At 36.7% G+C, this 25209-nt stretch overlaps 1 protein-coding gene and 1 non-coding gene across 2 annotated transcripts in view; both read right to left on the bottom strand.

The window, feature by feature from the left end:
• Positions 1-25209, bottom strand: part of LRBA (LPS responsive beige-like anchor protein) — a 746337-nt gene that overhangs the window by 261140 nt on the left and 459988 nt on the right. The window lies entirely within an intron of this gene.
• On the bottom strand, positions 4433-4507 carry TRNAR-CCG (transfer RNA arginine (anticodon CCG)). The gene has a single exon. It is a non-coding gene; the product is annotated as a tRNA-Arg (tRNA).

Raw genomic sequence — 25209 nt, 5'->3', positions numbered from 1 at the left:
CTGCTGGATGAGCAATTTATCCTTATAATCAAACAAAATACTTTGGCCTATATTTTATACCTCCTTTATCTCGTCTAGATTTTCTGCAACCCACTCCTACTTTGCTGCTGCTGCTGCTTTGCTAACTTCCCAGAAACACCAAGCTTCCTTGCTGTTGCAACTGTCCTTTTGCCTCTAGACCTCTGCACTCCCTGTTCTCTCTACCTGGAATGTTCTTTCCTTGGACAGCCCTCACGGACTTTCCAAGGAACAGCCCTGTTGTTGGACTGTTCCTTGCCTTCCTTCAGGTCTCTTCTGAAGCAGCATGTCATTAGAGATGTATTTTGCTTTTATCTTTCTCTTTTGGCAATTATCACCAAATGACATACATATTTATGTGTATGTCTATCCTCACTGGAAGTGAAGTGAAGTGGCTCAGTCATGTCCAACTCTTTGCGACCCCATGGTCTGTAGCCTACCAGGCTCCTCAGTCCATGGGATTTTCCAGGCAAGAGTCCTGGAGTGGGTTGCCATTTCCTTCTCCAGGGGATTTTCCCGACCCAGGGATCGAACCCGGGTCTCCCACATTGTAGGCAGACGCTTTACCATCTGGGCTACCAGGGAAGCCCTCACTGGACTATAAGCTAAATGATAAAGTCTATTGTCTATATTTCTTTAGTTGTATTTGGAACATTCTGCATCCCTGGCACATGGTAGGCATTCAATAAATTTTGTTGAATGAACAGGTGGGCACAATCTAAAGAAATGCTGTCATGAAAGCAACAATCTCCAGAAAATTACTTTGGCTTTATGAAATCTTTTTCAACAAGTATCAGTAATAAATATAAACCTACAAGGAGACCTGGGTAAGTGGAACTCCATGTTTAATTGTAACCACAGTCCAACAGAAGGGCTTATGTCTACACTGTATTGATTAAAAGAAGACACAGAATTAAACAACAACAAAGAGGAAGATAGAGCACATGGACTCAACAGCTACACTTTTCAGCTCTCAATGTAATAAATTCAGATGCTATGCTAGAGCTCTACTATGTAGGCCATTTAAACCTAAGTACAAAACTTCATCCATGTTTGATTACACACTGTCTTGTTAGTTTTAGCTCTGTCTTCCAGCAACAACTGTTAGTTTCCCACAGCTTAGTGAAACCTAGAGAAGACAGAGTGGACTGTTCTGTAAGGAGTGCTCCTACAGATCCTATAGGCTGCTGCCACTCTCACATCCTTCCTGGAGCTTGATTGATTACGCCTTTTCCCTATGTTCATTAATCTCATCACCTTATCTTTTATACCACTTCATTTTAGTAGAAAGGTAATAATAAAACCCTCATCCATTATCCTTTTACTCATCTAGTCAAGCGGAAATGGTTAATAACATGCTACAAATTGAACTTCAATCACCTCATTTTCTCCTTTGTTGAATACACATTAAAATATATTCCAAAAGTGCAATTTGTTTTACAGGAGAATTTGTGTTATATTGCTACAGACAACTAAAATTAAGTGTTTCTCAGTTCGGTTATTAAATATATCCAAGTGCTCTTTTATCGATAATACTAAAACATTAACTCATTTTATTAGGGTATAATAATACACGAGCCTTATCTCCCAGAACACAAAGACATCTAGACTCCCTAATAGTATGTGTTGGATGACGGGTCATTTATCTTTAAGGAAAAAATACCACTGATAATTTATGAATTGGTACATTATTACAGATGAAATTGCTCTCTATTTTTAAAAGTTAATTTGTTTACATGCAGCCTTATCTTGAAATGCAAGCCCTATTAGTGAAGAAGTCTATAACTGTCATATTAAGCAGAAAGAGAATAGATATATACATAAAATAGACATAATGATTTAAGATTTTAAAACTATGCCCTTTTGAATAGAACAAATATATAATAATTCTGTGCTTTTCAAGAAGTGAAACTGTTTAAATGATATATTTTTCTATACATTATAGCAAATCCTTATTAAATGAATTCTAATAGTTCTGAAACTAGTGGAGGGAAATAGGTATCTTTTTGTGGAGAAAAGATTTTCCACTAATTTGGATGGGCACCTTCTATTTGTGAATGTGAATGCTCAACAACTGACTAAAAATTAATTACAGTAAATCCTGGAAAAATTAACCAGATAATACAGGGTCATTGGATATTATCTTCCAATAGTCCTGAAAAAATGTTCTCTGACTGTAGAAAAAAATTACAAGCCCTGAAGCTATGCCACTTTCTAAGAATAAAACTTATCTTTAATATGAAAGAAATACTTGCAATATACTTATAAATCTATTTTCTTACACTATTGCTTTAAAAAGTTCCTTTTTATCCAGTAAATTGCTTCACTGTAAAATTTACACAAAAATCATATATGACAATTACAAAGTTGTTACATTTTATAGTATTGTTTACTCAATGTTTTGGTATTCCAGAATTAAAAACAGATTAACAGAATTAAGAACAGGTATCAATTTTTGTTTGCATTTAAGACTAGATAGAACATAATTAAATGTTCCCCATAAATAAGTAATGAAATGGCAACCCACTCCAGTGTTCTTGCCTGGAGAATCCCAGGGACGGAGGAGCCTGGTGGGCTGCCGTCTATGGGGTCGCACAGAGTCGGACACAACTGAAGCGACTTAGCAGCAGTAGCAGCAGCATAAATAAGTTCTTTTTTTTGTTTGTTTTTTTTGCATGATTTCACACTGCCTGTGTTAGTGGACAATTTTTAAGATAGCAGTCAAGTTAGGCATAAATTACAAGTCAGTTACATTATGTTCTCCAGGAATAATCCTTGTTTTCCGTAAACTAACACAAATTTTTTAAAAATTATAATATCAATAGGCTACAGTGATTCAATACTTATTTCTTACAAAGAACTGACAACATACTACAAAGTTCACATTATATACATCAAATGTATATTTTCCTTTTAAGGACAGGGAGGATAATTTTTTGCTATTTAGCATATGAAAATTACAAAGGAATCAATAATTAAGCCTATGGATTCAACAGTTTTGATTTCAATCTCTAAACAGCCTTGAACCATATTGATGCCAATCCCTGTAAGCAAATGAGTTCATCAATTTAATGAGAATTCAGGCAAATCAGCTGCTTAATGAGAACTCCAACTTACATGGCAAAGGTTTTGCTCCAGTGCTGACAAAATGAGTGTAATAAAACTGTAACAAACTTATGAAAGCCTATTTTTTATTTTTTATATGAAACTTTTAGTATTTTATTCATGTTCATAGTTTTACACTATTAGTAAAAATAATGGCCATTATAAATAAGCATAAAATGGAAGTTGACGAAAAAATAACCCCAAGTCTTCCTTGACTCCCACCTTCCCACCAAAAAACTAGCTAGTATATGGCAAATATCCTTTTCACACATTATCTTTAGGCATATATTCACTTTGTAGTGGTGGATGGTTTAGTTGCTAAGTCGTGTCTGACTCTTGTGATCCCACAGACTGTAGCCTGCCAGGCTCCTCTGTCCATGGTGTTTACCAGGCAAGATTACTGGAAAACTTATGAAAGCCTATTTTTTAAAACTTAACGTTGCATGTAATTAATGGCAAGTAGCAAAATATGATCACTTTAAAACAATTTTAACACTTTATATTTCAATGTTTTAATAGTTAAATAAAATGGTTTTAATTTTTTTATATTCCTAACTTTTATCTATTCTTACTGTTTAATTCATCTCTCTAAATTTTCTCTTCCCTTGTTTGTTCTCTTTCTACATTGAAATATACATGTAATATCACCATTTGAAGAAAAACAAATCTAATGACTGTTTTTGTAGATAGTAATTCCCAATTTAATGATTTTTAAAAAAAACATTATTTAAGCAAAACTGTTAGCTGAGTAATGCTTTGGTGCATAATTTGGAGAACTTCAAAAACAAAATTATTCTGAACTGAAGATAGAAAATACCTTTTAACATTCTTTAAAATATAAAATACTTTTATCCCTAAGACAAATAACAAAGTGAAGTGAAAGTCGCTCAGTTGTGTCTGACTCTTTGCAACCCCATGGACTGTAGTCCATGGAATTCTCCAGGCCAGAATAGTGGGTTGGGTAGCCTTTCCCTTCTCCAGGGGATCTTTCCAACCCAGGAATCAAACCCAGGTCTCCTGCATGCAGGCGGATTCTTTACCAACTGAGTTATCAGGGAACAAGTATTACTCTAACAGTTTCACAGAGGTGGTACAGTTAGGGGCAGAAGACTGAGGGTGGGTCTGGAGACACTATGTGTTTCCTCATGTGTTCCACCAGGAGTACCATCACCTATGCTATGCTGTTGTACATCGCTCAGTTGTGTCTGACTCTTGTGTGATCCCATGGACTGTAGCCTGCCAGAATCTTCTGTCCACGAGATTTCTCAGGCAAGGATACTGGAGTGGGTTGCCTTTTCCTCCTCAGGAGATCCTCCTGACCCAGGAATCGAACCTGGGTCTCCTGCATCGGAGGCAGACGCTTTACCCTCTGAGCCACCAGGGAAGCCCCACCTATGCTGTCAGTTCAGTTCAGTTGCTCAGTCGTGTCCGACTCTGCGACCCCATGAATCGCAGCACGCCAGGCCTCCCTGTCCATCACCAACTCCCAGAGTTCACTCAGACTCACGTCCATCGAGTCGGTGATGCCATCCAGCCATCTCATCCTGGGTCGTCCCCTTCTCCTCCTGCCCCCAATCCCTCCCAGCATCAGAGTCTTTTCTAATGAGTCAACTCTTCACATGAGGTGGCCAAAGTACTGGAGTTTCAGCTTTAGCATCATTCCTTCCAAAGAAATCCCAGGGCTGATCTCCTTTAGGATGGACTGGTTGGATCTCCTTGCAGTCCAAGGGACTCTCAAGAGTCTTCTTCAACACCACAGTTCAAAAGCATCAATTCTTCAGCGCTCAGCTTTCTTCACAATCCAACTGTCACATCCACACATGACTACTGGAAAAACCACAGCCTTGACTAGACAGACCTTTGTTGGCAAAGTAATATCTCTGCTTTTCAATATGCTATCTAGGTTGGTCATAACTTTCCTTCCAAGCAGTAAGCATCTTTTAATTTCATGGCTGCAATCACCATCTGCAGTGATTCTGGAGCCCAAAAAATAAAGTCTGACACTGTTTCCACTGTTTCCCCATCTATCTGCCATGAAGTGATGGGACCAGATCCCATGATGGGACCTATGCTATACTTTCCCCAAAAATATTTAATCTAATTAAGCCTTTACACTTAACTTCTAGTTTACAGAATTACAAAGAATAGAAGAACCAAGCTAAATAATAACTACAAGAAAGCAAATTGATAAATGGGTGGGACATTCTATAGCACAAATGCCCTAGTCTCCTCAACAAGTAAGTGTCATGAATAAAGAACTACTGTAGAATAAAGACAGACTTCAGACTTTGTATAACCAGATACAATATACAGTCCTAATTTGGGCAAACAAGTTATAAAGAATACTTTGGGGACAGAATGATACATTCAAATATAGGTAAGGTATGAGACAATAAGAAATATTATTAATCTTGTTGGGTAGTATGTTATTTTGGTTTATGTAGGAAACTACATTATTTTAGTGAAATATGAAAAAAATTATTTGGGACAGATAGCTGAATAACCAATTTACTTGAAAATCTTCCAGAATTTCAATCACGGTAGTGACAGAGGGCACAAAAAGGGCTTTTTGGTGATGGTGATGTTCGTTTCCTGTTCCGGCTGTTGGCTTAAAGTGTCTGTGTGCAAAAAGTCAGCAAGTGAAACAATTATCTGCACTTCTCTGTATGTTATATTTCAGTAAAAACTAAGCTTCATCAACATTAAAAAGAATTAAGTGAATTATTTTTCAAATGTATGGGCTCTGGGACAAACTTCCTAGGTTTAAATTTTGGCTCTACCATGTACTGGCTCTGACCATGAGTAACTTGCTAACATCTCTGAACCGCTTCATCTGCAGTTTGTTGTGTGCTTAGTTGCTCAATTGTGTCCTATTCTTAGGAACCCCATGGACTGTGTAGCCCACCAGGCTCCTCTGTCCATGGGGATTCTCCAGGCAGGAATTCTAGAGTGGGTTGCCATGCCCTCCTCCAGGGGATCTTCCCAACCCAGGGATCAAATCCCGGCCTCCTGCACTGCATGCAGGTTCTTTACCCATAATTCTTCTTTTACATTAATAATGCTAATTTATAAGGCAACTTCTGGTTTATATTCGCCAGGTTTTGTGTTAGACTGCAGTCCTTATGCAGTCCAAAACAGAGTTCTAATTCCCTACCTCTGAAAACTGAAATAAACCTGTAACATTAGTTCTAAACTGAACCAAATGTCTGTAGTCTTACCTATCTAAAAGAAAATTTACAACATCAACCTGGTTATGTTAAGAGATATCTGCTCTAGTTACTTGGAAGTGGCAGTAATTCTGTGGTACAATTCCAGCCCAAAGAAGAATACTGCAAGTTAATTTGGCTTGAATACCATTCAACATGCTAAATGATCTGGAAAACAGAAACTGATATATATATATTATATATATATATAAATAAAAGTTCATAAAGGGAAAGTAAAGAAGATATTGCTGAGAAGATCATTCAAGATTATTTTATCACTACTGGATGTATATTTTATCAGAAATGAAAATATCTAAAAATATCTTTGGAATATCAGTTTAGTATCAACAAGGGAATGAAAATATTTATATACTTTAGGAATACTGATTTATTATTTTAAATGCTTTTTCTAATGTTTTATATTTTTTTAACTTAGGATTTTTATGTCATTTGAAGCACATTAAATATATTTTAAATCATTGCTAACTTATTCCTTTTTCCATATTTCCTATCTTGAAAATGAGTATCAAATATTCTAGGTTTAACAGATATTTTAATACACAAACTGAGAATTATTTTTGTATTCTCAAAATCTACTATAATGTTATTAGTATGCTTAACAACAATTCTAAAATTTTTTAAAACTTTATTTTTAAAACTATTTATGATTGGGTAATAATTGCTTTACAATACTGTGTTGGTTTCTACCAAACATCAACATGAATCAGTCACAGGTGTACATATGTCCCCTCCCTCCTACACCTCCCTCCCCATCACTCTAGTTTGTCAGCGAGCCCTGAACCTGAGCCCCTCACATCATCAGCAAATCCGCACTGGCCGTCCGTTTTGCATATGGTAATGCACACGTTTCAGTGCTGCTCTCTCAGTCTGCCCCATCCTCTCCCTCCCCCGTGTCCGTGAATCTGCTGTGTCTGTGTGTCCACTGCTGCCCTGCAAACAGGTCCATTGGTACCATCTTTCCAGATGCCATAAACAGTATCTTTTTCTTGTTCTGACTTACTTCACTCTATATAATAGACTCTAGGTTCATCCACCTCATTAGAACTGAGTGAAAAGTGTTCCTTTTCATGGTTAAGTAACATTCCATTGTGTATGCATACCACAACTTCTTCATCTGCTCCTCTGTCAACGACCTCTAGGTTGCTTCCCATCCTAGCAATTGCAAACAATGCTGTGATGAACAATGGGGTGCGTGTGTGCGTCTCAGTGGTGGTTTCCCCAGGTGTAAATGCCCGTTAGGGGACCTGTTGAATCACATGGTAGTTTTATTCCTAGTTTTTTAAAGGAATCTCCATACTGTGCACCACAGTGGCTCTAACAGTTTGCATTCGCAAACTGCCAATTTGGAAAGAGGGCTCCCTTTTCTCCATACCGTCTCCAGCATTTATTGTTTGTAGATTTTTTGATGATGGCCATTCTGACCCATGTGAACCACATTTTAAAAAGCAATGAAACAGAAGAGTCTCAGGCATGCTGTCAGGCTTTACAAAATAGCCTAGCTTAATCTTGTAGCTGCAAAGTAGGGCAACAATAAGCAGTTACAAGAATGTTTATAACATTCATTATTTAAATAGCAACTTATACTTTCCTAAAAATGCTTTTCCTTTTAAAATGTTATTATCCAACCCAGTGATGTACACGAGCTATATAAATTAGTGCAATTGTCTAACAGAAGATACAGCCAAACAACCTGGGAAGAGGGACTCTATATCAGCAAAATCAACTTCACAGAGTATCCTGCTTAGAAATGAGAGAGCACTAACCCGAATTTAAAGCTGTTTTGTTGCTTTAACCAGGGAAACCTAGTGGGAAGCTGGTGTATGGCAGGGAGCTCAGCCTGATGCTCTGAGATGATCTAGAGGGAAGGGATGGGGCAGGGTGGATGAGAGGGACACACAGAAAGGGCACATGCATGTATACACACAGCCGAGTACAGCAGAAAACCAACACAACGCTGTCAAGCCATTAGCATCCAATTAGCTTTTTTTCTAATTTAAAAAAAAAAACAGATACATGTACTAGTAGATAAAGGTAGTTTTCTGATTTTCAGTATGAATCTTACAACTGCTAATACAAAACATGGGAAATCATAATGATAATTTAACAAAATGGTGGCTCAGTCAACGACAGTTACACTTGGCTGCCAGGTAAAATTTGGGCTTGCCCCATGGCTCAGTGGTAAAGAAGCTGTCCCTCAATGCAGGGGATGTGGACTCGATCCCTGGGTCAGGAAGATCCCCCAGGGAAGGAAATGGCAACCCACCCGAGTATTCGTGCCTGAGAAAACCCCACGGACAGAAGAGTCTGGACGGCTGTGGTCCGTGGGGTTGCAGAGAGTCAGAAATGACTCAGTGACTGAACACACACACGAAATCTAACTAAAATTATTTTAAGCAAATTAGGGACTTTCTCTTTCTTGTCAAGTAACAAAGGTAATCCAAAGGGAGCCAGTTATTGGATCAGTGGTTCAAGAACGCACAGCTTGAGGTTTCTGATTTTCCTGACTTGTTCCAACGTTTAAGTTTTAGGGAGGAATACAAAGAAAAAGGACAAGAGCAAACGGCAAAACCAGATGAACTCCAGTGCCTCCAGTAAAATGCTTTCCTAAAACTCCAAGGTAGCAATTTCCACCTATATCTTATTGGCCCAAATTTTATTTAATTGCCAGCATTACCTTCTAGGAAAGAGAGAGAGAGAATGAGAGAGAGAGAGAGAATGAGAGAGAGAGAGAGAGAGAGAGAGAGAGAGAGAGAGAGAGAGAGAGAGAGAGAGAGAGAGAGAGAGAGTGTGTGTGTGTGTGTGTGTGTGTGCGCGCGCGCGTGTGTGTGTGTGTGTCTGTGTGTGCGTGTGCGTGTGTGTGTGTGAATATGTCTTTTAGGCTGAATCTTGTCTTCTTAAATGTTTTCTTAAAATATGTCTCTGAAACTATTTTTATCCACACCATTTCTTTTTTCATAATATAGATCTTTACTCCTCTTTGAAAAACATCTCTAAGGAGAAAAATATACACTGAGGACAGGATAAATTACTTTGCAAAAGGTAAGAATTTAAAATGTTTACCTCTGTTGTTGTTTCTACTTACAGTTTTCAAAATCAGTCAATGAGGCATATATTATTTTGTCTGAATAATCCACTGCATTTTACAATGGTATTGTACCATCCGTAGTACTTTTAAACCAACATTTTTACTTTGGAAATAAATCTTAATAAATGTATTCACTGCCTCCCTTACAAAGGTGTTTCCAGACATTTCCTCCAACTGAGGAGGCCCATTCCCCAACTGAGATGGGCCTATAAGCAACAGAACCGAGAATGAATTCTAGAATCAGACTGCCTGGGGTCAAAATGACTAGCAATTTTGGGGAAAATTACTCATAATTTCACAGGACCTTACTTTAACTGTAAAATACTAAAAATAATTGCAATGGTACAAATTAAATGAGTTAACATACATAACTCCTAGCACATAATGTATTGTAAGTATCCTTTCCTGTTACTGTTGTTACTTTTTCCTTCATTTGAGGTATCTTCATTGAGTAGTTATCTGTACACCAGACATTGTGATGAACCCCAGAAGCGCATATTATGACCAAATCATACATGAGCCCACCTTTATAAAGCAACGACAAAATTTATAAGGAAATGAAGCCTAGACAGTTCCTATTTTCTATAACAAGCAGCTAAGGTTGTCCTTAAAAGACAAATGCAGAATCAAAAAAAAAAAACTATAATTTGAAGTTACCCAATCTTTTCAGAATTTCCATTCAACTATCAATTTGATATTGACATAGTCATAATCATATAAAAATACATTTTTTAAAGTTTCACAGAAAACCTTAAGAATGTTTAAGATACCTTGTGGTATTAAAAAATTAGACAAAAATTAGACTGAGTCTTGCCACTAAAAACACCACAATGCAAATAAATTGCCATTGGTTTTATCAAAAACAAATGAAAGTACTAACCTGCCAAGGTTCCAAAAAAATGACACATACTTACTAATTGAAAGGACTTTGCTAATTATGTAAATGTCTATCTTTTCTACATGTAATTTTATTCAAACTTCTTCTCTTTTCCCCAATTAACAACCCTGCCAAATGTTTGGACTCAAAAAGGCCAGCTTTATACACAATTAACAGTCAAATTCTAACACAAATTACATGTCATTCTTATCTCTGTATACACATTGAACTCCTATATCTTGTTGCCAGCATGCAGCTTGCACTAGGGGATACATTCTGAATTTGTTTAATGTCTAAGAATAACATTTCACACCTAGAAAAGAGATACTATCCATTGCCAGTTATGTGAATGAAATTTGCCGTGCTCCCTCCTTTTCATTTTGTTCAGACAAAATGAAATGTAGCTTCACTTATCCACTCATCTGTTTTAACAAATATTTTCTTGAAACATAAGCTATAAAAATCATCATTTTTTTCTTTTTAAAAATTCAAGGTGATCACAGAAACTTTTATGTACGGTAAATGCTTTCTGAACTAGAAATTGGGGAAATATCATTTGACAAATCATCTGACTACAAGAAAAAATATTTCAATTCTAGAAATATTTGTATTCTAGAAATAATTGGATCAATTCTAGAAAATTAGACATGTATGGTCACCATATCTGTGATTGCTTCTCTAGAAAGGGTTTTCACAGTAGAAACACTACAATTAATTTCTTATTTAGCAAACATATCAATCATCACTTCAAAACGCTCAGACATGCCCTAATCTTTTGAAGTGTCGTATTTTATTAAAAGAGTATCTCAATAAATATCATTTATATAATAAAAGGGCAATAAATATATCTAATATATATTAATATGTATTCTTATGTTTTAAAGATAATACAAAAGGAACTCTGTAAATCAAAGAAAAAGCTTAAAGTACAAATATTAATCTCAGTTAACCTTTTAAATAAATAAATCTCATTGGGTTAGTTACCAGCCTAAAATTTTTCAATGGTTGCTCACTGAGCTTAGATCTATACATCCATCTTCATCTCCAACCAACTACTCCTACACCCTAAGCTCCAACCACAACTATGATTCTGTTTCTCTATCTCAACCATCTCAGTGTTCTCTCAAATGGGTATACTTCCCAGAATCTGAATGTACTTTCCTCATTTATCTAGGAGATTCCTCGTCATCCTCTAGTTCACAGTTTAAATGTCACTTCTTCAATGAAATCTTCCATGAACTCCTTCCTCCTGTCCCCCCAACAATACAGACAACAAGATATATACATCCACATCACCCCTACCATAACACTGACTGTAATATACTGAAATTGCTTACTGATCACCCTCGGTTGGAGTACAAGCTCTGTGAGTATCACTAAGAAGAACAGCATCTATCTTACTCACTGTTGGATTTCCAAGGTCTACAACATAAGGGCCTGATTCTCAATAATTATTTGATTTCTAAAATTGGCATATGTGTGTTTATACATATATATGTATATGTATCAAGTCAAAGCAGAGCTCATATGCATTATAATATCCATTTAAAATATCATATTATCTTTTCATCATTATAAATTCCTTTCTGTGAACATAAAATGTTCTAACAGCTGGAAGGGAAAGGAGAGGAAAGGGAGAGGGAGGCGACGAGGGGGGAGACGGGGGAGGGAACAGAGGAGGCAAAGAAGAAACTGTGACATACTTGGACATGGCATCAACTTGGTACTTTGGGAAGCAGTACAGAATTTCAAGTCAGTATCCTAGATTTGAGTTCGAATTGCACAAGCTTGTTACCTATATGATGCCATGAAGTTGCTTAAGGTCACAAAGTCTCAATCTCCTTATCTGTAAAATAGGGAATATTAATGCCTGTCCCACAGACCTCAGAGAGCTGCGAGGTATTAACAAAATTAAGCTTGCAAAAGCCCTTAAAAAATGCCAAGTACTTCATAATAAAAGGAACTGTTAGCATCTTCATTAATATCTCATTAACATATTATTATAATTGCTAAAAAGAATGCTTACTCATTTCAGAAATGAGGCTTATATATGAAATGAAATATATTATTTAAAAATAATCACAAAAATTCATAGTCAAAAGAATGTTACAAAGCAGTTATAAAATATGTTCAAATATTCTAAGATCTCCCAGCTATAATCTCATAACATCTCCTGAAATTTTTTGTCCTTCACAGTATCTGATAATATTAAGTTCATCTGAATTATTTTATTTCACTTCAAAATTCTACACGATATTTTACTTTTTTTTTTTTTTAAAGAATTTACTACCTAACCCTATATTAGATAATGAGTAAGAATTTTCTGCTATATAATCGCAAACTCTTTTAAGCTCTTTAATAGGCATATATGATCTGAATAATGGTTAAGACTGCAAACATTTCATTTCAAATTTGAGGTTAAGAAATTAAAGAAAATAAAAAGTTAGATTAGAACTCACTTTAAGGTTTCATTAAGGGAGTCAGTTAAATGTGACTAAATAATGAAACCAAATTCTCTAAACTCGCTTCGGGACAGTTATTCATGATTCTGTTACCTATCTTGAGTAAAAATAACCCAGATCCTTAATTTTTGAGTGTTATAAAATTTAGGCTTTCCAAAATTCAGAGATAACCTTTTGAGGGAAATGTTAATTTGAAAAGGAAAAAAATTCTGTATTCTTTATTCCTACCCATTATAAGATGCAAATATAACCATAAATAGCATATGTGTCCCAAAAGTTCTGAAGGCATAAAACAATGATTACAGTTAAAGCTTGAGAAAAGAAGTCTTTTTAATCCCCATTTTTCATATACAAGATGTATTTATATACTTTGCAAAAGGAATACTATTGCGATTTTATGACTTTGAAATAAAACTCCAAAATCATACTATTCAACTAAAGGTTTCTTTAGCAATATTAACATGGCCACGCTGCACATGTTACTTTTAGCTTCTTTATGTACAACAAACTGCATTCAATTGGTGAACAAATACAATGTTTAGTATCATATTTAAAACCACCATTCAAACCTTTTCTTAATGCTATTATCAGTTTTTCTTTTGCAACAATTTTGTGTATAAAAATAAAAGCACTGGATTTTTATTAGTGCTGCCCCTTCTTTGTTTTGCTCCACTCTGCAAAGGCCTTTGGGGACACTAAGCCTGCATTTACCATAATACGGATTAAACTTTCTTTGTCCCATTGCACAGGGTTTGTTAGCAGGTTAGTCTTTTTACATTTTTCACAGGCAGCCTGCAGCTTACCCTTTAGGCCTCACTCAAAATACTTCTGTGGATTTACAAAAACGCCAGAGTGGTCTTGGGGTTAATTGGAAGATAAGTGTAGCCTTTAACATAGAGACTCATTAAACATTTAGCCTTACCACAATCCAGTATTCTTGAAGAAGGAAAGTTCTAGGGCCAATTTAGGAATAATAACATAGTAAATACTTTTGTTTTTTTGTTTTTTAATGACTGCTTATTGTTTCATAGACTTGGAAATATCTGACTTAACTGCTGTAAAGGTGGTATTTCTCTGGCTAACTCTTTGTCTTGGCTAATATGTGTTGATTATCGATTAAAAAAAAAAAAAAAAAAAGATTTCCCCAAGCAACTAAAATCTTCCAAAGTTTAGGTTGAGAGAGTTGAAGTAAAAACTCCACTGACTTGTAAAGACAGGTAATATTTATCTCTAAACAACAACAAAAACAATTCTGAATTTACATTTTATTGATTTTGTCCAAGTAAATCACCATACTTAAATATATTGATTTGGTCTATTAGAGCCTAACGGAAACAAAATTTACCAAAGAATACTTCTAAAATATTTTTTAAACAAATTATTTAATTTCTGAATTACAAATATACAAATACACACTTAAAAATGAGACCTGAAGTATACTCACTGTTATTAGGTTATTTCTTTATATAATTATGCAAGTAGACTGTTATCCAGATTAACTTTTCCATTCCCTAACCTCCTTCCAACACTATCACTCACACTTAGAAGGAAGAAAAAAAGAAAAGAAAATGCGACAAAACACACAGACACTTGAAGTAAAGGATTAGACATATTTGCCCAAGATGCAGATAACAAAAGCAAAAGTGAAGAAAATTGAAGAGACAGCCAAACTTCAGCAACAAAATGGTTAAAGAATCTGAAGCATTGTCCCCCTTAGTTTAAAAGTCCGATATATTTTGAACAGCGCAAACATCAGACAAGTTAAGATTACTGACCATTATCTCCTTAATTTTCTCCGCTTTCCCTCACATTCCCCCTTGCTATCTGGGCACCATTTTTCTAAAGCTTTATTTCTGCTAAGAAGTAAACTTTCCCTAATCCATCTATTATGGAAACTTTAATTGGATTGGGAGCAGGGTGGTGTATAAAATAGCCCCTATTCACTCAAAAGGACTGTAGTTTTAGGGACTTAAAGGAGAAAGGTATTGTGAAAGAAAATCCTCAGGGAATCAAGGATTAAAATGTGGCTCTCTTAAATTCATCAATCCAGAACACAAATGAATTGCTTCCTTAAACAGGTAACTTTCCAAAAAAATGGCAAATCAAAAGTGAAAATAAAATTTTATTCTAAGGCTAACAATACATTTACACTCACATTTTAAGTTTTAGCTTTAGAAACAACTTATACTTTCTTTTTCTTCAACTCATATTTTAAGTTTTAGCTTTTTAAGTGTTAGCTTTAGAAACAAACTATACCTTCTTTTTCTTCAATTCATATCTACTATGCCAGGGAACAAGTGGAATGCTGTAAACATATGGAAAATGTAAACATACATTTATATTCTCCCTACTCTACATACATATTTTCCCCATTAAATGTCTAAGGAGAAAAGAGAAAAAAAAAAGTTTCTTTTTTTAATGTAATTCTTTCCTATACATGTCTGGAAGGGAAACACTGCTATAAGACAAGTTTGTCCTCAAGCAAAAATACATTTCATTCTGCAGGGGATCGGATACAAATACTCAGCAGTCATCTTCCTTACCCAGCCATGCTCTTGGTTTCTTCCATACACACCCCATCTCCAAATAGCCTTTGTTTAGCCTAGAGTACTTCTGCCTCTGCCCCTTCTACAGTGCACTTCCAACCATCTGGCGTGTCTTCTACAGTGAAATGGAGCTACAGTTCATACTTATTAAAGTTATTCCCCTACTGAATCAAAGATATTTAATGTGCCAAATATAACATCTAAAGTGAAATGAAATCCCGAATGTACCTCCAACTTTAATCTCTCAAAAATATACATACTCTTTATCAAAACAATTGGGAACTGTGAAAGGAAAGCGCTAGGAGAGATGAAGATCCCAATGAAACTGGCACTTACTTTGTGTAGGCTACAAGTCTTCATGAAAAGGAAATAAAAATAAATCAGTGTTGGTGACTTATTTAATAGTGCTATTGAAAACACTTTCTTTATTCAGTTAATTTCAAGAACATCCTCATAAAGAATCCCCTCCATTTTGGAACCCTTATCACAACTTAACAAATATACGTTTATTGAAAGTGTCTGGCTGGCACTGTGCTGACAATAATACGTTAATTATCTCATTTTATTCTCTCAATAACCCTACAAGGTAGATGGTATTACCTATTTTACACACATGAGGAAACTGAGTCTTAAAAAATTCTATTAAATTGCCCAAGGTTACACAGCTCCAAAGAAAGTAAGCTCTGTGAAAGTTCTTGTGTTACTGTATTGTAAATGTTTTCCACAGGATAGGAGACCAACTTTCCAGAAGTTTACCTGCTAAACTTGCTTAAATTATCAAAACTACCTATTTACCAGTAATAAATACATAAAGAATATTGTTCTCGAATATATTAAATATATGATTATATTCTCCTAATGAACATATTGGGCTTCCCTGGTGGCTCAGAAGGTAAAGCATCTGCCTGCAACGTGGGAGACCTGGGTTCGATCCCTGGGTCGGGAAGATCCCCTGGAGAAGGAAATGGCAACCCACTCCAGGATTCTTGCCTGGAGAATCCCATGGACAGAGGAGTCTGGTGGGCTACAGTCCACAGGGTCACAAAGAGTCGGACACGACTGAGCGACTTCACTTCACTTCAATGAACATATTATTCTAAGATATTATATTCCTTTCATCAGCATTTCAAGAACTATTCAGTTTTCAAAGCCAAGATCACAGGGCTGTACTGCTCTATTACAAATAGAACTAAAATTTTACTTTTTGATATATGAATTTTTCAGTTTATCCTGATTTCTACTTCTTTTCACAGTCTCTATTTTTATATTATTTTTACCATATTTAGTATAATTCTATCACCTTTAATATTTTAAAAAGCATTGTATTAGTTGAAAACTGGTTTTATAGCTTTAAAAATTTTGTGAAAATTTAATTGACCAGTTTTCCATTCTACTTCCCCAGATCCCTCTGCTAAAGCTGAACGAAGCCTTTTTTGGAGGAATGATAGAAAAGAAAGCACACTTTTCAAGGAGGGGTTCTGATTCTTGAGACTACTAAGAATGAAGAGTGAGGGGCGGGTACTAAAAGGCAAGGTCACAGGATAAAGACGAATCATGGCTATCACAGCCCTTGTAGGCCCTCTCAATCCATGAAAGACACAGTGAGTCAACAAAAAAATAAACAAATTGGTTTGGGGTAATTTATTACAGCAAAGAATTGTTTTTTTAGCAAACTGAGCTCAGTTCCTAGGGAAATGTCATGCATATTAGTACAGGCTTCATAAATACGTGAACGCCTATGTTAAAATTTTATACAAGGCAAAACTAAGTATCATGTATTTCAAGAACAATCTTTAATTGGACAGGTAAAAGTATTTTATATAAATCATATTTTTAAAAAATAACAAGAGCACATAAGTTCTATTGTAGGGGTTACCGAGTTGTTCCATTTATGATACCCCAAAACATCTTCTGAAGGATTGCTGACTTACTTTAAAAAAAAAAATCCAACTATGGGGAAAGAACAAGAAAAGGATTCAGGAATATTAGAATCTATAACAAGTATCTTGAATAAAGTGACTTACTTATTAAAACATACTTAGAATATAAAAGTAATAAGTACTATTTTGGAAACTTATGAAAATTAAGAAATCAACTACTATTTTCCTCTGCAGCATTTTACTAACAGGTTAGTTAGTATGCAAATCTCAGTGGTCAGTAGGTAAATATCAAAGTAAAATATAATTTAATAATCATTCCATGTACATTCATGCTTCTTTACAACTTCAACTAAGTTTCTACACGTAATGTTTTACTTTTAGATGGTTGGCCAAAAACGTCGATGAGTTAAAAGTTATCTTCCATTTGGGTGTTCATTCATAATAAGTTGCTGTTTCTAGGGCATCAAAAGAGAAGGCAATGGCACCCCACTCCAGTACTCCTGCCTGGAAAATCCTATGGACAGAGGAGCCTGGTAGGCTGCAGTCCATGGGTTCGCTGAGGGTCGGACACGACTGAGAGACTTCACTCTGACTTTTCACTTTCATGCACTGGAGAAGGAAATGGCAACCCACTCCAGTGTGCTTGCCTGGAGAATCCCAGGGACGGGGGAGCCTGGTGGGCTGCAGTCCATGGGGTCGCACAGAGTCAGACACGACTGAAGTGACTTAGCAGTAGCAGTAGCAGGGCATCAAATAAAAACTTCAAGCCTTTATTTGCTGCTCAGTAAGAGGCAATTAACCTTACATGGAAAACAGTTCTTTCTCTGAAAGACTCTATCATTATCTTGGCTTCTCACAATGGGACTATCCAGACTTTGCATAAGATTGGATATTCAGTTATACTATAAAATACTTACAACAAAATAAATATGTAAACAAATATCTAAATATGTACAGTTTATATATATGGATAAACATACTGAATCAGAACAACTGATAAAACCTGGAGGGCAAAGCTGGATTCAAACAGTACGGATCTCATATGTTCTATATCAAAGTGGCATTTTAACTAACTAACAAAATTACATTTTAAGTACCAGAAGAAAAGTTTAAAATTTTTAATATCATGCTTGGGGTTTAAAAAACAGGATACAGAAAGTAGTTTGTACTAAGATCCAAAGAAATGAAGTCAGAAAGTTAAGAACATCATGTCTGTCTCTGTGCTAATAATTGTGTACCCTACAATTATATATACACAGACATACTTGCCAAAGCCCCTAGTAAGCTGCCCTAATTTTAAAAGAAATGTCTGTTCCTTTGACAATCAACTTCACATTTATATAATTTTTACAGGAAATTATCAAAAGTTCACCATTAGCTGACTTGTTAGTGGCTATATATTGAACATTTTTGTGGAATGAATAACAAGATACATGTAATAGAAAGGCAGGACTTTTTGATTGACATCCAGCTTGTGTCTTAGCAGAGACAGATGTGCATGAGAGAGGATGAGAAAGAAAAGTACTTTGCTAAGAAGATGTTATGGTAGAACCAAGACTCTAAAACTGTGGGTTTGACAGGGAAAAGGGAGGGAAACAAAATGGAGGAAGAAAAATAAGCACAGGTAGTTTGATTAAAGGGAGGTTCCCCCACATCCCTTTTCAAATAATAAAATAAATCTTGAAGGTTCAAATTTCTTGGCATTTCTGGCATTGAGCTGGAGCAAGGAAGCAAACTCTAGGAAATATGATCAGAAAGACAAGAATTACAAAAGCTAGGACAGAAATCAGAATTTAATTTAATAACCTGCTAAAAGATTAGACAAAAAAATACACTCCAAATTTTGCTTATTTTCTACTCCCTAAGAAGTAGAAAATTATTAGCATCTAATGAAACCATAGACATGAGAAATCCTAAAATGTTTTTAGCAAATGAAGAATGGTAAATGGAAATTAACAACACAGAATCAATCATAACTAAAGAAGTATGAAATGAGCTGGATTTAGAAAAGGCAGAGGAATCAGAGATCAAATTGCCAACATCTGTTGGGTCATAAAAAAGCAAGAGAATTCCAGAAAAAAATCTACTTCTGCTTCATTGACTACACTAAAGCTGTCGGCTATGTGGATCACAACAAACCGGCGAACTCATAAGGAGATGGGAATACTAGACCACCTTTCCTGCCTCTTGTGAAACCTGTATGCAGGTCAAGAAGCAACAGTTAGAACTGAACATGGAACAGACTGTTACAAAATTGGGAAAGGAGTACATCAAGGCTGTATATTGTCACCCTGTTGATTTAACTTATATGCAGAGTACACCATGCAAAATGGCAAGCTGGATGAATCATAAGCTGGAGTAAGGATTCCAGGGAGAAATATCAATAACCTCAGATATGCAGATGACACCATCCCTTATGGCAGAAAGTGAAGAGGAACTAAGGAGCCTCCTGATGAAGGTGAAAGAGGGCAGTGAAAAAGCTGGCTTAAAACTCAACTTTCAAAAAACTAAGATCATGGCATCTGGTCCCATCACCCCATGGGAAATAGATGGGGAAAGAAGGGAAAGAGTGAGAGACTTTATTTTCTTGGGCTCCAAAATCACTGCAGCCACAAAATTAAAAGATATCTGCTCCTTGAAAGAAAAGCTATGACAAAACTAGACAGTATATTAAAAAGCAGAGACATTACTTTGAAACTATTACTTTGCCAACTTAAAGCTATGGCTTTTCCAGTAGTCAGGTAGGGATGTGAGAGTTGGACCATAAAGAAAGCTGAGCGCCAGAGAACTGATGCTTTTGAACTGTGGCGTTGGAGAAGACTCTTGAGAGTCTCTTGGACTGCAAGGAGATCAAACCAGTCAATCCTAAAGGATATCGACCCTGAATATTCTGAGGCTAAGGCTGAAGCTACAATACTTTGGCCACCTGATCTGAAGAGCTGACTTATTGGAAAAGACCCAGGTGCTGCAAAAGATTGAAGGCAGGAGAAGAAGGGGACGACAGAGATGAGATGGTAGGATGGCACCACCGACTCAGTGGACATGAGTCTGAGCAGACTCCAGGAGATGGTGAAGGACAGGGACGCATGCCATCCTGCAGTCCCTGGGGTTGTAAAGAGTTGGACACGACTGAGCAACTGAACAACAAATGAAATACTATTGATATTTCCTTTAAAAACCTCATCAACATGTTTTTAAAGTATAACAATAATCAAAAGGGCTTTTATATAGGTTCATTGCTGATCTTAGTTCTTCTAACCCTAATTTTCCCATAATATGTTAAATTCTTTAAAAAAAATTCTACTACCAGTGAGGCTTGTAAATAATGTAACACTCTGCATAAGGCAATAGCAACCCTTCTAAATAATGTTCACTATTACTTTAAAAACAAAATTTACTAGGGTAGCAAGTAAAAAATGAGCTTTCTTTACATCATAGACAATGTGTTAAGCAAAATATTTACACATTCACTCATTTCAAAAAAATTAATTGTTTTGAAAGCCCACTCTGTGCCAGACACTGTTCTCAAATCTGGAGATCAGAAATCACCATTCACATACATGCTATCAACACAGCGTATCACTAATGATGCTAACTTTGATCACCGGGGTAAGATACATGTTGGACAGTTCTCCATCATACAATAACTCAACCTTCTCCATACCCTACTGCACTCTTTCAGAAGCAAGTTACCAAACAGAGCCCACACTCAAGGGGTGCAGAGTTATGGTGTACTTTCTTTAGAAGCAAGTTGAAGTGAAGTCGTTCAGTCGTGTCCGACTCTTTGCGACCCCATGGACTCTAGCCCACCAGGCTCCTCCATCCATGGGATTCTCCAGGCAAGAATACTGGAGTGGGTTGCTATTTCCTTCTCCAGGGGATCTTCTTGAGCCAGGGATCAAACCAAGGTCTCCTGCATTTCAAGCAGACGCTTTAACCTCTGAGCCACCAGGGAAGCAAGCACCTACTAAATTAGTTGGAATTCTTCAGAAAGGCGTATTTCTCTTTTCCTTCCTATCTATTCATTCAGGTATTCTGGTATATCAATATGGACTCAGTTTTTACACTTTGGGTTATAATCTAATACTAATTTGTTTGTTTTGTTGGTCAAATTGCTCCAGCTTTGGCGATGGAAATTCTTACACTTGGCTCTAAGTCCCTCTGACATAACCCCATTCTACTTTGTGAGCGCTCCCTTACTTTCTGGCCACTACAATATGCTCAGGCTCATCCTGTATAGTCTTTGCCCTAGCCTGAGAATCAGCCATTTCTCTAAGGAGCCCTGGATCCTTTGATGGGCAACTGGCTTTAGAAACTAAAGTCTGGGAACTGAGAATGCTCATTGCTACTGGGGTATCATTGCTTCTAGACCCTCTCAGCAGACAAAGCTAAAAAATATATGTATATACACTAACCTATGTAAAGACACAGAGAAGGCAGTGGCAACCCACTCCAGTACTCTTGCCTGGAAAAGGCCATGGACAGAGGAGCCTGGTAGGCTGCAGTCCATGGGGTCGCTAAGAGTCAGACACAACTGAGCGACTTCACTTTCACTTTCCTGCATTGGAGAAGGAAATGGCAACCCACTCCAGTGTTCTTGCCTGGAGAATCCCAGGGACGGGGGAGCCTGGTGGGCTGCCGTCTATGGGGTTGCGCAGAGTCGGACATGACTGGAGCGACTTAGCAGCAGCAGCAGCATGTAAAGACACATATCTGTAACTTATTTCTGTATATATCCATTTCTATCTATAAGCAGCTAAACAGAGTTCATACTGAAGTCTCAGACTCTCTCATTTAGTGTGACATGATGCTTTGAGACTAAGGGGAAGAAATTTTGATGAGAAGTAGGATATTTTCATGGTCTCACTACAGACTGCTTACTAATTGCAAAGGAGAAAATAATAAATATACTGAAAATATTGGACAACACCCTGACAGACTGATCAAGATTAAAATCAGCATTGAAGAACACATGGATACTGTATACCTCTGCATGTGAAATTCTGAGAAAGATATATGACTTATGCAATATTCCAACTAGATGCATAACTTGAACCTAAATCATAAAAGTATATAAATCCAAAGAAGTTATTATTCTTCTTAAAAAGTGAGGGGGGAACTCCATTGTCCAAAATTGTTGATGTGAGAAGGAAACAAAGAAAAGCTGTGGAAATGTTTCAGATTAAAGGAGACTAAAGAAATTAAATGTAATGCCTAATCCTAGACTAGATCCTACACTGGAAGAAAAACATTATTTGGTCAACTGACGAAAGTGAAATATGGATGGTATATTAAAGTATTATAACAGTGCCAAATTTCATAAATTTGATAATTAATGTGATTATATAAATAATATGCCTATTCCTAGAACTATACACTGAAGCATTTAGCAATAAAGGAGCATACTGTATACAAAGGGCATAGGGAAAAAAGTGTACATTTATATACATATACATATTTATACCCTTGAGGAGGTCATGGCAACCCACTTCAATATTCTTGTCTGGAGAATCCCATGGACAGAGGAGCTTGGCAGGCTACAGTCCACAGGGTCGCAAAGAGTCTGACATGACTGAAGTGACTTGGCACGCACACACATACATATTTATAACCCCCATATAAATATAAATATATATATATGGAAAGAGAATATGATGAGTGAATGCTAAAACAAAAGGGGCAAAATGTTAGAGGTAGATATATTCAAGTAAGTTTTTTAAAAGAACATGTTCTGCGTCTCATGTAAGATAAGCATATGGCATATATCTCATAAGCCTGAGCCAACATTAGTGAAGTATGGGCTTTGGGATATTTTCCAGAAATAGTTACTTTTTCATAAGAAATAAAGGATATTTTTGGAAAAGGGTAACAATGACTGACCTCCAACTATGATGTCAGTATTATCTCTGAAAGATGTATATTTACAGAGTATGACAAACACAGCTTTGGCCTCTTCTTTAAGGAGTTTTCCTAGTTCAACCATTAGGAACTCTAAATTGACACTTAGTGAACAGCACATAGGTCTATAGTCATAATTCAAATCATTGGCAATTAAAAGAATTACCAGTTACCAATAGTAAGTGTTACCTGAAACTACAATAACAATTTACAAAGAAGGATCTTCTACTTCAAATTACAAATGATGAAATTCTTCCTGAGAATTTTGTCATAAGCTTCATATTTTTAGTCTACTCAACACAATGTAACTGTGTTATTCTGGAACCAGTGAAGAACTGTAAATGAGTTCCTAAATGAGAACTTTTTCTAAATAATGAAAGATTTAATAACACTGTATTCCTTTAGGGGGAAATCTTTCTAAACCATGATGGTACTCTGGTAGGCAGAATTACACTCCCTCCTAAAGATGTCAACATTCTAACACCTGAAACCCAGGAATATGGTCTTTTACATGACAAAAAGGGATTAAGGTTGCAGGTGGAATTAGGTTAATAATAAGCTGACCCCCAAATAAGATTAACCTAGATTATCCAGTGCACCCAATGTAATTACAGGGGTCCTGCAAAGTGGAAGAGGGGGGCAGAAGGGCAGTAGGTCAGAGGAATGTGATGGAAAAGGCACTCAACCGATGGTATCTGACTTTGAAGGTGGAGGAAGGGGGCCATGAGCCAAGGCATATGGGAGGTCTCTAGAAGGTGGAAAGACAAGGAAACAAATCCTTCCCCCAGAGCTTCTAGAAAAGAAAGTACCTCTGCCAACACCTTATTTTAGCCCAGGGAGACATGTATTGTTCAAGCCACTACATTTTTTGGTAATTTTTACAGCAGCAATACAAAACTAATAGATATATATTTTTCCTTTACTGAAAAGCTTCATAAGTCGCTCAGTCAAGTGCGATTCTATGACCTCATGGACTCCTCTGATTCCCTTCTCCAGGGGATCTTCCCGACCCAGGGATGGAACCTAGGTCTCCTGCATTGCAGGCAGATTCTTTACCATCTGAGCCACCAGGGACGTGTAATAAATACATATATGGGTTTCCCAGGTGGCACAGTCATAGATACCAGAGATGAGGGTTTGCTCCTGGGTATGGAAGATTCCCTGGAAGAAGAAATGGCAACCCACCCCAGTAATCTTGCCTGGGAAACCCCATGGACAGAGGAGCCAAGTGGACTACAGTCCACGGGGTTGCACAGAGTTGGACACAACTAAGATACTGAGCACACATACACCATGATTGGGGGCACACACTATCCATCCATCTATCTATCCATCTACCTATACACACGTGCAAAGCCGCTTCGGTAGAATCCGACTCTACGACCCTATGGACGGTACCCGCCAGGCTCCTCTGTCCGTTGGATTCTCCAGGCAAGAATCCTGGAGTGGGTTGCCATGCCTTCACCATGTGATCTTTTGACAATGAGACTGTTGCGTTATCATCTGTCTCGGACTGTTCTTCCTCTACTGTGAACGACTTTGCTCTCATCACTCTCCACATCACTGACTGTGCCTCAGTCTCTACTATTCTCCTTCCCACTCAGTCCCCCTTTTAATTCTTTGCTGTTAGTATTCGTCATACACTTCAGAAAGATCTTGGTTCTTGAAGAAAGCCTGGCCTTAAATGCACAAAGCTATTCAATGCCTTTTTTCCTTGTCTGCAAATCTACCAATCAGCATGTAATAGTCTGTTCACCTCAGCTCTTCTCACTGTTGCTGAGTATTCACTGGCTGTTTTCCAAGGATATTTCTCCCGCTATTTGCAATCGGAACCTTGAATTTTTCTGGGAATTTACTGAACACAAAGTACATTTACTCTATGTGCAAACTTGAATAGGAAAGAAGCAAAGTTAATGATAGGATAGGCACACTGCTATAGGCAGCTGTGATAAATGGTAATGTAAGTGCATATTCATTTTCCCTGCAGGTAGGCACCCCTGCCCTGTATGCTCTCAGTAACTGTTTAACGGACACGTGAGAAAACAAGCTCTTAACTTCATAGTGTGGAAGTTATAGGAAGCAGAGAGAACAAAACAAAGTCAAAAAGCACG

This window comes from Budorcas taxicolor, chromosome 17, assembly GCF_023091745.1.
Source record: "Budorcas taxicolor isolate Tak-1 chromosome 17, Takin1.1, whole genome shotgun sequence".
NCBI classification, from domain to species: Eukaryota; Metazoa; Chordata; class Mammalia; order Artiodactyla; family Bovidae; genus Budorcas; species Budorcas taxicolor.
The sequence above is the reverse complement of the archived record's forward strand: the minus strand, read 5'-3'. Positions and strand labels throughout refer to the sequence as shown.